This window comes from Aquarana catesbeiana, linkage group LG04, assembly GCF_042186555.1.
Source record: "Aquarana catesbeiana isolate 2022-GZ linkage group LG04, ASM4218655v1, whole genome shotgun sequence".
Classification (NCBI taxonomy): Eukaryota; Metazoa; Chordata; class Amphibia; order Anura; family Ranidae; genus Aquarana; species Aquarana catesbeiana.
Genome location: NC_133327.1, coordinates 381233099 through 381239098, shown reverse-complemented (window position 1 = coordinate 381239098; position 6000 = coordinate 381233099).

The following is a 6000-nucleotide window of genomic DNA, read 5'->3' as shown; positions in this document are numbered from 1 at the left end:
GTGACGAATCACGCCTCTCTGTCTGGCAGACGTGTCTGGGTTTGGTTTTTGCCAGGAGAACAGTACTTGCCTGACTGCATTGTGCCAAGAGTAACATTTGGCTGAGGGAGGGGGGATTATGGTGTGGGGTTGTTTTTCAGGGGTTGGGCTTGGCCCCTTAGTTCCAGTGGAGGGAACTCTTAAGGCGTCAGCATACCAAGACATTTTGGACAATTTCATGCTCCCAACTTTGTGGGAACAATTTGGGGATGGCCCGTTCCTGTTCCAACATGACTGCTCACCAGTGCATAAACAAGGTCCATAAAGACAAGGATGAGCAAGTTTGTGGTGGAGGAACTTGACTGGCCTGCACATATCACTGCCTGACCTCACAAATGCGCTTCTGGAAGAATGGTCAAACATTCCCATAGACACACTCCTAAACCTTATGGACAGCCTTCCCAGAAGAGTGGAATTTATTAAGGCTGCAAAGGGTGGGCCAACTCAATATTGAACGCTACTGACTAAGACTGGGATGCCATTAACCACTTACGGACCACCACCATTGATATACGTCGCTACCGTTAAATAGCATTGTTATGGCAGCAGATACTTGCTATAACCCGAGTATTTTTTTCAATGGTGGCGGGAGAAGTGCCCTCCCCCGGATCTGTCGTTAGCGGGGGAGACAATCCAATGCTTTCACCTGATGGGCATGAATTCAAGTGAGGGACTGATAGCCCCCACTTGACTCTATGCCCTTGGAGAACAGGAGCGACGTCAAACGTCATTTCCGTCCTTAAAAGGGACCATTTTTTTTTAATTAAAAAAAAAGGATTTTTATTTGATAAAAAAAAAAAAAAAAAAATATTTTATTTTATTGCTTTTAAGTGTAAATGTGAGATCTGAGGTCTTTTTGATCCCAGATTGCATATTAAAGAGGTCCTGTCATGCTTTTTTCTATTACAAGGGATGTTTACATTCCTTGTAATAGGAATAAAAGTGATCCAAATGTTTAATTTTTTTTAAAAGGACTGTGTAAAAATAAAAAAATAAAAAAGTAAAAAAAAAAAAAATAAAGAAATAAATTCAAAGCGCCCCATCACTCCGAGCTCGCCCGCAGAAGTGAACGCATGCGTAATTCGCGTCCACATATGAAAAAGTTGTTCAAACCACACATGTGAGGTATCGTCTATTGTTAGAGCAAGAACAATAATTCTAGCACTAGACCTCCTCTGTAACTCAAAACTCGTAACTTGTAGAAATTTTTAAATGTTGTATGGAGATTTTTAGGTGCCAATGTTTGTCACCATTCCACAAGCGGGCGCAATTTTGAAGCATGACATGTTGGGTATCAATTTACTCGGCATAATATTATCTTTCACAATATAGAAGAAATTGGGCTAACTTTATTGTTTTCTTATTTTTTAATTCAAAAAAGTGTTTTGTTTTCCAAAAAAATTGCGTTTGTAAGACACTGCGTGAATACGGTGTGACAAAGTATTGCAACGACCGCCGTTTTATTCTCTAGGGTGTCTAAGAAAAAAAATATATATATAATGTTTGGGGGTTCTAAGTATTTTTTTTAGCAAAAAAAACCCAGACAACCCAAGTCTCCTACAAGTTGCGGTAGTCTCCCACCTTTGGCTGCGGGCTCCTGGACACCCACGAGTACCGGGCGATCTCCCGGCTGGGCCTGTCACTCAGAAGGCAGAGCGGCCCGAGCAGCCAAATGGAGTATGGCCGCGGCGGCCGCTCGGGCTGCTCTGTCTTCTGTCTGTGACCAGGGGAGGGGGCGGGACAGAGCCGAGAGCGCTCCGCTGGTGGACACTGAGGCTGCGCTGGTGGACACTGATGAGATGGCACTGAAGGACACTGATGGGCTGCACTGGTAGGCACTGATGAGGTGGCACTGATGGGCAGTTGGCCACTGATGAGGTGGCATTGATGGACACTGATGGACACTGATGGGCTGCACTGATGGACACTGATGGGCTGCACTGACAGGATGCACTGGTGGGCACTGAAGGACACTGATAGGCTGCATTGGTGGACACTGATGAGTGATTTATGTAAGTATTGAGTGAATGGTGTATGAGCTAATGTACAGAGATGAAGAGGTGGAGCTCTAAGAGGAAAAGGTGGAGCCAGAAGGGGTGTGGTTTACAGATGATAGGTCAGGTCTTAAACCGGCAGGGGTGTGGCCTTGACAGGAAGGGATGGGTCATATTTAAATTAGGGGGTGCATAAGTTTAGTTTAACTAGGGAGAGATTGGACCACTTGTTAAAGGGGGCTTCCAGATTCTGATAAGCCCTCTGCTCGCAGACCCCGACAACCAACGGCCAGGGTTGTTGGGAAGAGGCCCTTGTCCTCATCAACATGGGGACAAGTTGCTTTGCGGTGGGGGGGCGCAGGGTCCCAAAAATGTGTCAAAAGTGTGCGATCTGTCTCTCGCAAAGTCGCAGTCCCACAAAAAAAAACCAAACTCCAAATACCACCAAAATAAAGCTCTATTTTGGGGAAAAAAAGGACGTAAAATTTGGTTTGGGTACAATGTCGCACGACTGTGCAGTTGTCAGTTAAAGCGACGCAGTGCCGTATCGCAAAAAATGGCCCCGGTCATTAAGGGGGTAAATCCTTTCGGTCCTTACGTGGTTAGAGAACCCCCCAGCATTCTCTTTTTTTCCTCATACCTTATGGACAGTGAATGATGGTACGAATGTCCTTACTTCTGCACTCAGCAGCATCCGTCTGGTTTCAGACTCTTCCAATAACCTGGTCTTGGGCAGCTAAACGTGCTAAAAAGACAGGGAGTCCCTTCTGTTGGGACATGCAGTGTTTCTTAAGAAAGAACTTTGCACCCTTTGACAGGTACTTACTCAAAGGCCCGCAGAAGAGCAAACAGCTACAGCTAGCCCCTTAGTTTGCACATTTTTTTTTCCTGTTATCCCCCTTTAGATTTTAGATCCTACTGTGGCCACCCCCCTCTTTTTTTTCTCGCCCTCTCTCTTTTCCCCCCTTCTTCTCACTTTCTTAAAGTTTTTTAACCTGGCAGTCTTCCCTTGCTGCCTCTCCTCAAGCTAGTTTGTAAAGTTTCCTTAGATTCGACGCGTGCTTCGCACCGACCTTTTCTAAACTCTGTGTCCCTCTAACCTTACTGCGCAGGCGCGGGAGTCCAACACATTCAGCAGAGTGGGCGGGTCCGGGCGCCGTCGGCTGCGCATGCGTGGTATGACTGGAAGCTTTGGTGGCCATCTTGCTTGAGGGAAAGAGTTCAATTCTTTGCCTTTACTTGAAAGTTGGACTCTAGGAGTTGTTCTTAGTAAAACTCCTCCCCTTTGTCCATTTAAACCCAGGAGTTTCATATTGGCTCTCTGCTGTGCTTGCAGTGGGTTGCCTTTATTGGGAGCTCCTGGAGGTCTACCAGTCTTCTGAACATGGTAGTTTTTGGGTTGTTAACCCTTCAAGTTTCCCTCCATCCTGTAAAACCCAATTATTTTTTTTTCCCTCTCTTCTGTTTTTTCTGTCTGCTACCTAAAATGAGCTGCTCGCCGCCCTCTCAAGACCTTCAACAAAATTTAAGGTAAGGACCATGGTTCAGGTTTGTTTTTTTCTCCAAAAAAAGAGTGCACTTATGCTGGTACATATGTATTTCAGCCCTGTATGCCAGAAGAAGTCTAAGAAGACCTCAAGGCGTCATGGTGAACTCCATGAAAGACCTAACCAGAGTAGATCTTCAAGATATCATGCTCACGCAGAGGGGCATTGCTCCTCACATTCCCCAAGCTCTAGAAATCCAAAATGTAGAGCATGTGGAGCCACTCTGCTACCAGATAAATGGGTCTGCAGAAGCTGCTTCAGGGAATATGCAGCAGATCGAGAGTCAGAAAGCCAACAGGTGGCTGACTTTCTTAAAAAAGTAGTCAAGGACTCTATATCAGTGTTAACGATGGTAAATACCCCGCAGTCTTCAGCTTAGCCTCCAGCAGAGCCCCAAGTCCCTGGGCCATCAGGGGAACCTTCCATCTCCAAAAGGGAATGTCCCGGTCAGACAGGAGCAGTCTGATGATTCAGAGGATTCCTCGGAAGAGCAGGACCCCTCTGGCTTCAGCTTTTCTTTGGTTCAGCCTTACAATCAGGTCCAAAAATACTTGGCCATTGACACAATTTAAATCTTTTTGGCTCTATACACCACCACAATGGATTTGAAATTAAACAAACAAGATGTGCTTTAACTGCAGACTTTCAGCTTTAATTTGAGGGTATTAACATCCAAATCAGGTGAACGGTGTAGGAATTACAACAGTTTGTATATGTGCCTCCCACTTTTTAAGGGACTAAAAGTCATGGGACAGATTAACAATCATCCATCAAACTTTCACTTTTTAATACTTGGTTGAAAATCCTTTGCAGTCAATTACAGCCTGAAGTCTGGAACGCATAGACATAACCAGACGCTGGGTTTCATCCCTGGTGATGCTCTGCCAGGCCTCTACGGCAACTGTCTTCAGTTCCTGCTTGTTCTTGGGGCATTTTCCCTTCAGTTTTGTCTTCAGCAAGTGAAATGCATGCTCAATCGGATTCAGGTCAGGTGATTGACTTGGCCATTGCATAACATTCCACTTCTTTCCCTTAAAAAACTCTTTGGTTGCTTTCACAGTATGCTTCGGGTCATTGTCCATCTGCACTGTGCAGCGCCGTCCAATGAGTTCTGAAGCATTTTGCTGAATATGAGCAGATAATATTGCCTGAAACACTTCAGAATTCATCCTGCTGCTTTTGTCAGCAGTCACATCATCAATAAATACAAGAGAACCGGTTCCATTGGCATCCATACATGCCCACGCCATGACACTACCACCACCATGCTTCACTGATGAGGTGGTATGCTTTGGATCACGAGCAGTTCCTTTCCTTCTCCATACTCTTCTCTTCCCATCACTCTGGTACAAGTTGATCTTGGTCTCATCTGTCCATAGGATGTTGTTCCAGAACTGTGAAGGCTTTTTTAGATGTTGTTTGGCAAACTCTAATCTGGCCTTCCTGTTTTTGGGGCTCACCAATGGTTTACATCTTGTGGTGAACCCTCTGTATTCACTCTGGTGAAGTCTTCTCTTGATTGTTGACTTTGACACGCATACACCTACCTCCTGGAGAGTGTTCTTGATCTGGCCAACTGTTGTGAAGGGTGTTTTCTTCACCAGGAAAAGAATTCTTCAGTCATCCATCACAGTTGTTTTCCGTGGTCTTCCAGGTCTTTTGGTGTTGCTGAGCTCACCGGTGCATTCTTTCTTTTTAAGGATGTTCCAAACAGTTGATTTGGCCACACCTAATGTTTTTGCTATCTCTCGGATGGGTTTGTTTTTTCAGCCTAATGATGGCTTGCTTCACTGATAGTGACAGCTCTTTGGATCTCATTTTGAGAGCTGACAGCAACAGATTCCAAATGCAAATAGCACACTTGAAATGAACTCTGGACCTTTTATCTGCTCCTTGTAAATGGGATAATGAGGGAATAAACACACCTGGCCATGGAACAGCTGAGCAGCCCATTGTCCCATTACTTTTGGTCTCTTAAAAAGTGGGAGACACCTATACAAACTGTTGTAATTCCTACATCGTTCACCTGATGTGGATGTAAAAACCCTCAAATTGAAGCTGAAAGTCTGCAGTTAAAGCACATCTTGTTTGTTTCATTTCAAATCCATTGTGGTGGTGTATAGAGCCAAAAAGATTAGAATTGTGTCGATGTCCCAATAGTTATGGACCTGACTGTTTATACAAGCCGTAAAATCAGCTACAGGCTGGGAGGAAGCTGAAACTACATCTAAAAAGTCAAAGAGGTATTTTCCTTTCCTGAAGAAACAAATCTTTTTTCCCCTAATGGAGGAAATCAAAGATATTTTCGAAGACGAGTGGAAGAAAACGGAAAAGAGATTTCCCCTCAACCGTTTGGGAAAATTCTATCCTATGCCAGAACGAGACTTGGCAATATTAGGTGGTCCGCCTGCAGTAGATGC